An 8,913-nucleotide genomic window follows, 5' to 3' on the forward strand; every position below is an offset into this window, starting at 1 on the left:
TCGTCTATTTCTTTCAAGCCACATCTCTCATAAAATCCGACCTTATATGTCCCAAAGAATACCACCTACCTTTGGAATATCAATCATTTTAATTTGAGACAAAAGATGAAAGATCAATGATGGAAGAAAAAAGGTAAAACCTGCATTTTTCAAAATCCAACTCCACATAGGGTATGCGAATGGGCAATGAAGAAAAAGAAGATCACCATCCTCATCATTCTTATAGAAAACACACACATTAACAATGATTTTTCCCCTTTTACGAAGATTATCAATAATGTACAAGTCAAGATGATCGATGTAAAGGTTTTTTAATTCTTGAACTATAATTTTTGATGAGTTACTAAGTGTGGCTTTATTTAGGGTTGCAGCCCTGTCAAACCATTTTCTTTAGTATTTAACTAGAACTTAAATTTTTTGTAATGTTTTTATAATAAATTGAAAAATAATGTCTACAGAAAGAACACCTCAATACAAAGCTTGTTGCCTCAACAAGAGGTATTCAAAGACCCAGTAAATAAATTAAATTGAGTCTCCAAAAGGGTCTAGTTTGTACGTTTGTTTTGGACAGTGCAGCTTATATTGATTCCTACATGACCATCAAATCATTGTGTTTGGAGCTCCGAATGGAAAATCCATGGATCTGGGTAAACTTCCATTTGGCTTGTGGTTTTCAGACACAGAAAATTACGTAAATATCTTTTTTATTTATTATTATTACAGAAATCCCCATAAAATTACAAATATTGTGTTGATACCCATTTTTTCCATTTTTGACCTTTTTTTTTTATAAAGAATAAATTTTATATAAAGATGCAATCTTATAATGTAGAACTATGGATGCACCTCAAAATTATATACCACGATAAAATTATAAGAATATTTTACATCAAAATTATATACCATGATAAAATTTGAAGGTGTACCTTACCTCTACAGCTACGGATGCATCCGTATGCCAACTACACCCTTTTTTAAAAAGACCCTAACGTCAGACTATCAAGGTATTAAATATGGCCTTCCCTCAAAAGAAATACTTAGGATTTTTTAAATCCAAAGTTTGTTTGCGAATTACAAAGGTCCAATTTTGAAAGTCCAACGTTGTTTGTTCATCGTCAAGCTTGTTTTCTGTTTTGTCTTGAAAATCCAAAATCCATCGAAAATCTCAAGTTTGTTGTCCTCACAAATTCCTAGTATTTTTGGCCCTCGAAGACACTTTAAGGACTTTGATAAACCTTGGACATTCAAAATCGGGTATGAGTATAATAATGTAATAGAAGGGGAGTTTTGAAATAATGGTACTTTAGAGGGACTTGCACATTAATTTCCCTTGAAGATGCAAGTGTATGAAAAAACACCCATCTGGAGTGGAAGCGGCCGACCCGGATAAAAAAACGCTTTAAATAGAACCGGTTCTCTAAACTATATAAGGGAAGCAGGCGGTTCCAAAAGAACCAGCCGATTCTTTGAAAGAGGGAACTAGCGATCCAGTCGAACCAGATCGACCTATTTCACTTTTTAACTTTTTAGTATTTTACTTTTTCTATTTTTATTTTCATTTTTTTAAATTTTTTTAATGGCCTATTCTCTATGCCAGTTCATGATCTAGATCTGGAAATAGCTGACCTGGACCAATTCCTAGATTGCACAGACAAATCTGGGTTTTTAAACATCGGTAGATAGTTGATGTTTCTTTGTTTTGATTGAGCTAGTAACTAAAATGAGATGAATTTATATAAAAAGCAGCTTCTTAGTTGACCATGTTACATACTTTAGCATTGGGACAGTGACACAAATCATCCCCATTTAAAATTTTCTCAATTGAGAGTATTTTCATCACAAAAAAAAAAAAAAAAGCTTTTTATTGAAGCCCACAAAAGTGCATTTGTACAGAGAGAAAACACAAGAAAAAATATAGAGAATTTTGGGGATGGAAATTGGGATTTTTTACACAAACCCTAATATCATTGTAACCTCTTATTGGGCTGTTTTTTTCGTCTGCATTACTTCACGGCGACGGTCATGGTTGACAGTAACGAAGAGATGAGTCGATTGAGGGTGATATTGTTGTAGAAAATATCTTTTTGAGCTTTCTCTGTCATTGTATGAGGTAATCTCTACAAAACCCCAAACCTGTGGATGTAGCCCATTATGGGTGAACCATATAAATTTGTGTGTACATTCTACTTTTACTTGTGTTGTGGTTTCGTGATTTTTCATTTTACTTTTTTTTTCTTATTTTTATATTTTTCTAAATATATTACACATTATTATTTCTAGGCATTTTGTTTGGGTTTTAGATTCATTGTTGTGGGGAGCTCACCACATCAAGTAGGGATTTAGGTTATCTCGATTGTCAACAAGTGCTATCAAAACTAAAGGAAATGATATAATAATTTTGAAAAAATGGCAACTCACAAGTTTGAGGTGGAGAAGTTTAATGGGAAAGATCATTTTGAAATTTTGAAGTTAAAAATATAAAATTTATTGGTATATCAAGGGCAACACAAGGTATTACTTGAAAAATATACAAAATAAATAATTATGACTGATGATGATTGGGAGGAACTTGATATCAAGGCATGGGTTACTATTTGCTTAAGTTTGGGGACTGAAGTGTTGTTTAATATTACTGGGGGAAAGGACGTCAAAAGAATTGTGGAAAAAATTAGAAAGTTCGTATCAACAAAATCTTTCACAAACTGAATTTTCTTAAAAAGAAAATTGTATTCCTTGATAATGAAATATGGTGAACTTGAAAGTATTAGTGTGAGAATGGAGGATGCAGATAAAGTGATCACCTTACTTTATATATTGTCGGAATCCTATGATAACCTTATTACTAAATTGAGTTGTAGTAAAGAAGATTATCTTGATTTGGGTTCAATGTGTAGTGCTCTCCTTGCCGACGAACTTTGAAATAAGGCATCTTTGGGAAACTTGGTGGAATCAAAGGTAGACGCTCTTGTGGAAAGAGGTCAATCAAATAAACAGGGTGATTCATCGAGGAATCATTCAAGAAGCAATTCAAAATCTCGATAAAAATCAATATGGCCTTATAACAAAAATTTGTGTTGGTATTGTAGGAAACTAGATCATATAAGAAAGAATTATTTTAAAAGAATTCTTTCAAAGATCCTAATGTGGGAGGTGAAAGACAAAGTGAATCTAAAAATGAGGCAAATCAAGTTGAAGAGTCAACATCCGGGTTTATTGAAGATTAAGTATTAATGGTGGCATATAATTCTTTATTATATCAAAATTGGATACATCATAGTACAACCACACATCAGACATGCCCACATAGATCATGGTTTGGCTCATATGAGTCATGTGAAGGAGAAATGGTATCTAGGGGTAATAATTTAACTAGAAAATTATTTGAAATGGATTCGGTTCACTTATGAATGTTTGATGGGACTATTCAGGCAATTAAAGATGTTAGACATGTGTAGGAGCTAAAAAAAGAGCTTGATTTTTCTTGCCTCTTTAAATTCGAAAGACTACAAATTCACCGGTCAAATTGGAGTAATCAAAATATCAAAAGGGGCTCTAATTGTGATGACAATAGTCAAAGTTGGGAACTTGTATAAGTTGTTAGGAAGCACAATAATACATGTTGAAGTGAATTTGGTGAACAAAGGTGAGGAAATTCCATTTCCGTTTTAGCATAGAAGATTGGGGCATATGAGTGATAAGGGTATGAAGATCTTGATGGAGAGAAATCTTTTTCATACACTTAAAATTAATGGATTCTAATTTCGTGAGCATTGTGTCTATGGAAAACAGCATAGACAACCTTTCAAGGTCGGGAAATATACAAGCAACTGCAAACTTGATTATATTCACTTGGATATATGAGGTCCTACACCAACTACATCTTATGGAGGTGCATTCTATTTTGTTTTATTTATTGATGACTTCTCAAGAAAGGTATTGATCAAAATGCTCAACTCCATAAGTGATGTACTGTATGCATTCAAGAGTTTTAAAGCCGAAGTTAACAAATACGGGGGTCTAATCAAAGTTCTACAGACGGATAATGGTGGAGAGTTTGTATCGAAAGAGTTCGAAACTTTTTGCAAGGCCAAGGGAATTACTAAGCATTACACAAATACCTATAATCCTCAAGAAAATGGTGTAGCCAAGAGGATGAATCGCACTTTGACGGAACGTGCGAGGTGTATATGAAGCAATGCCAGCCAAGAACAAGAACTATGGGTAGAAGCCGTATCAATGACTTGTTATCTCATTAATCGGTCACCTTCAGTAGCATTGAGAAGCAAAACTCCTAATGAGGTATGGAACTCCTAGTGATTACTTCAATTTAAAAATATTCGGTTGTGATGTCAATATACTAATTCCAAGTTGCCAAATGAATAAGTTAGATCCAAGGTAAAAAAAGTGCATATTTGTGGGTTATAGCAATGGTGTGTGGGGATATCGGTTATGAGATCCAAGTACAAAAAATAATCATTAGTTGGGATGTGCATTTCGATGAATCTAAAATATTGGCAAAAGGGATGATGATGAAGGACAATGATCAAGAAGAGCAACGAGAGAGCCAAGAGTTTGAAGTCAATGCTTGAAATACTTCTACCAAATGCAACTAGGGCTTATATACCTGGTGATTAAGGTGAAGAACATGAAGAGCCGGGAAATCAAGATGAAGAACCACATGGTCATCATGATGGAGTTGTGACTTTGCACCTAGACACTCTACTAGATAAATTTGTGCACCTAAGTGGTACAAAGATTATGTGGATTTAAATACTTTGTATGTTTTGATAGTCGAAAATGAGGTGCCAACATCATTTTCTGAAGCCATTGAAACTAACGGTACCGAACATTGGAAAATAGCGATGAAAGAAGAGATATTGACCCTTCAAAGAAAAAATACTTGAGATTTGGTAGAGCTCCCAAAAGGTAGTTGTAAATAGGTATTCAAAATAAAGAAGGGCCACGATGGGAGGCTTAAAAAGTATAGTGCAAGATTGATGGCAAAAAGTTTTTCACAAAAACAAGGCAGTGACTTCAATAGACTTTTTGCAGCGGTAGATAACTTGTTTTCAATTTGTTTGGTACTTGGGTAAAAGTTGTTATGTATAATTTAGAACTCGAGAAAATGGATGTGAAGATGACAGTTTTGCATGGTGAACTTAAAGATGAAGTGTACATGCAACAACTGAAAGGCTTCATAGAGAAGAGCAAAGAAATAATTGTGTGCAAACTAAAGAAGTTCTTGTATGGGCTCAAGCAAGCATCAAGACAATGGTATAAAACATTTGACATATTTATGATGAGCCTTGGGTACATTGGAAGTAAGTATGACTATTGCATCTATTTAAAGTAATCTGATGATGATACATACTTTATTTTAATCTTATATGTGGATGACATGCTTTTGATATATAAGGATAATGCTAGAATTGATGAGCTAAAGATATCTTTGAGCAAAATATTTGAGATGAAGGATCTCGGGTTGGCAAGGCAAATCTTGGGGATTGAAATTAAAAGAGATGCAAAATAAAATTTTGTCCTATATCAAATGAGTTACAAAGAGGCGCTTGAAAATTTTGGCATAAAAAATGCAAAGCCGATGAGGACACCCCTAGCGCATCACTTCCACTTGTCTTCAAGGCAAAGTTCGAAGACGGAAGAATAATGAAGAAGCGTGGCTTGGTACCCTATGCAAATGTGATTGGAAGTTTAATGTTTGCCATGGTATATACTAGGCCGAATATTACCCATGCGATTGATGTTCTAAATCGGTTTATGACAAACTCTAGAATTGTTCATTGGGAAGCAAGATGCACGTAGAAATGTAATCACATTGGCAAGGGCTCAAATCCAATGCAAATTATGTCGGTGATCTTGATAGAGGTGGGTCAACTACCGCATTGTTTTTTTGGTTTGCAAATGGACTGGTAAGTTGGATATATGGAGGGAACAGAGGCATCAAAAGAAGTCATATGGTGTTAAGGATTGATGGATGAGAAGAGCATTGTGTACAAGCACATAGAATTATTTTGTGACAATATAGGTGTTAATCATGGCCAAGAACCCGGTTCACCATATGAGGTCAAGACACATATCAATTCAATATCAATATATTTGGAAAGTTGTTGAAGATAGAAGAATTTGTTCGGTCAAGATCAAGACCTAAAACAACCTTCTTGATATGCTTACAAAGCCAATTCAAGTAGAGAAGTTAGAATAGAGCCTAACTTCACTAGGTTTCAAGAAATGAAATAAGTGAGGGTTTAGCAAGGCAAGGATGTGACTTTACATCAAGGTGGAGATTGTTGGGACATTGATGCAAATCACCCCCATTTGGAATTTTCTCTTTTGTTAGGGGTATTTTCATTAAAAAAAATCCTTTTAAGGAGGCCCATAAAAATGCATTTATAGAGAGAGAAAACAAAATCAAGAGTATAAAGAAGTTTGGGAGATAGAAATTGGTATTTTTTGCACAAACCTTAACACTATTGTGGCATCATATTGGGCCGGTTTTTCATTGAAATTTCTTCACAGCGACGGTCTTGGCCGACAGTGACGAAGTGAGGAGTTGATTGATGTTGATATTGTGGTGGGAAATAGTTTTTTGTGCTTTCTTTGCCATTGTATGAAACAATATCTACAAAACCCTAAACTTGTAAATTTATTCTATTGATAGTGAATGCATCATTGTCTATTGCATGTAGATGTAACTCATTTTGGGTGAACCACGTAAATTTGTATATGCTTTCTACTTATGTTATAGTTTGGTGATTTTCCATTTTACTTCTTTTTCTTATTTATATATTTTTTCAAATATATTGCATAACTTTATTCCTCGTAATATGGCTCATGCTCTCGCCTATTTTGTTTCTAGCTGATTAAGTACACTATCCTAGGGGGATCCAATTTTTTGGAATTTTTGTTTCCACGTCTAAGAGGATTCTTAAATCCTATCAAGTGGTATCAGAGCGCACGGTTTAATACAGGGCCAGTATTTGTGCATTCAATTAAAGAAAAATAATGGCAAAGTATTCAAATGTTTTATTTGAGATGGAGAAATATGATAGCTAGCACAAGCTTTCCAGCAAGAATGATGAAGAAATTAATTTTGCAAAAAATAAAGAATTTATAAAGCTATCTAATGGATGTTGGCATAATGAGCAGGTGATTTTGATATCAAGGTGGTGCTTGGTGGATATGGTGATATAAAAAATCACCTAAATAGGTAAATCTCATATTATGTGGGCTTGTGATTGATGTTGATGAGTTTCCTAAAGGAAATAAAAATCTAAAAAGATTAGAACTCTTAGTTACATCTCTTGGCTAACTTAATGCCTATGAAACATCCTCCCAACATAATAGGTGACCTCCAATCTTGGGCTTAATAACATAACACCTATGAAATCTCCTTCCACCATAGTAAAGTGACCTCCAATGCTAAGCTTAGTTGCTCAAGTATGTGCTTTTCAACAATGTAGAAGACATTAGACTTGGGACCCGATCAATGGTACTCATAGACTCGACAATAGCGGACGAGATACTTCTTCGGCACTTGGGACCCGATCAATGGAACTCATGTGCTCGACAATAGCGGATGAGATACTTCTTCGGCACTTGGGACATGATCAATGGAATGAGATACTTCTTCGGCACTTGGGACATGATCAATGGAACTCATGGACTTGATAATAGCGGATGAGACATTTCTTCGGCACTTCGCAAAGACTTTGAGTGACCATAAGAAAAACCAAGTTAATATTCATTTGGCTTCCCGGCCATAGGCTTAGTAGTTCTCTGGTGACACGCATGATACTGAATACGGTAACCCACCAGCCACTCATCCGAGGCTGGTCCACCGACTTTAGTATCCCTTAAAAATGAGCCCATCCAAGCAGGGGGGCGGGGGGTGCTTAGTTGAAGGAGTCCATCCACAGGGGGCGAGGGTGCTTCTTGTGGATGGGCTTATAGATGGGAAGGACCCCATCCACGCGGTGGGGAGGGGGGTGCTTAGTTGAAGGAGTCCATACACATTGGGGGAGGGTGCTTCTCGAGATGGGCTTTGAGTCAAACATGAGGGGTGGTTTAGAGCTGTTTACGTATGAACACATTTTGTATCCTTTTATTATTATTATCATTTGATTGATGTTGTTTTTCTCAAAAATTACGAGCAGCACCCCTCTGCATGCGGCGTTTTTTTTTTTTTTTTGCCTAAGTTGCCCTTGTTTGGCATTGTCAAGCAATAACAATGCCAGACAAGCGGGACTACTTTGTATTATCCGGTATTCCGGATACCAGATATATAGCATTTTTGTTATTTTGTTACCAGACATTACTCAAGTGTAGTCAAACATATATTCTAACCTGTTCAATGTTCGTGTTACTGGATATCTATTTGAATACCCTAAAACCCATTCGGCCCTTCTTCTCATTATTGTTTCTCTTCTCTCTCTCTCTCGATCTCTCTTGACCCACTTAAATATTTGATTCCTAAAACCTCACTTAAATAATAAAATATTTTAACATTTTGATAGGGCTTTTCTAGTGGGATGAATTACCAATATTTTAGAACAAATTTAGAGATTTTTTTGTTGAGATGTGAAGGAGAACAAGAAAGGATTGTGGGTTAAGGTTTTTTGTGCTTGTGTTATAATTTTTTTGGTAGGCAAAATTTCAACCTAATAGTAGATATATATAGTTTGTTCTTGTTTTCAATGATAATATTAAGTGTTAATGTTTATTTATTGTTGTTATAGTTTATTTTTAAAAATTGCTTGTGTTTGGATTTTGGTGTTTAAGATGTGGAGTGAAATTAATTTGACATATGATTTGATCTAGAAAAATCGTATCATTATATGTTTATATGATATTTTTGTGTTGGAATCCTACGTTGTGTGATTGTTTTTGTTTCTGTTC

Source organism: Amborella trichopoda, chromosome 2 (genome assembly GCF_054954075.1).
Source record: "Amborella trichopoda isolate Santa Cruz 75 chromosome 2, AtrichopodaSantaCruz75HAP2 v2.0, whole genome shotgun sequence".
Lineage (NCBI taxonomy): Eukaryota > Viridiplantae > Streptophyta > Magnoliopsida > Amborellales > Amborellaceae > Amborella > Amborella trichopoda.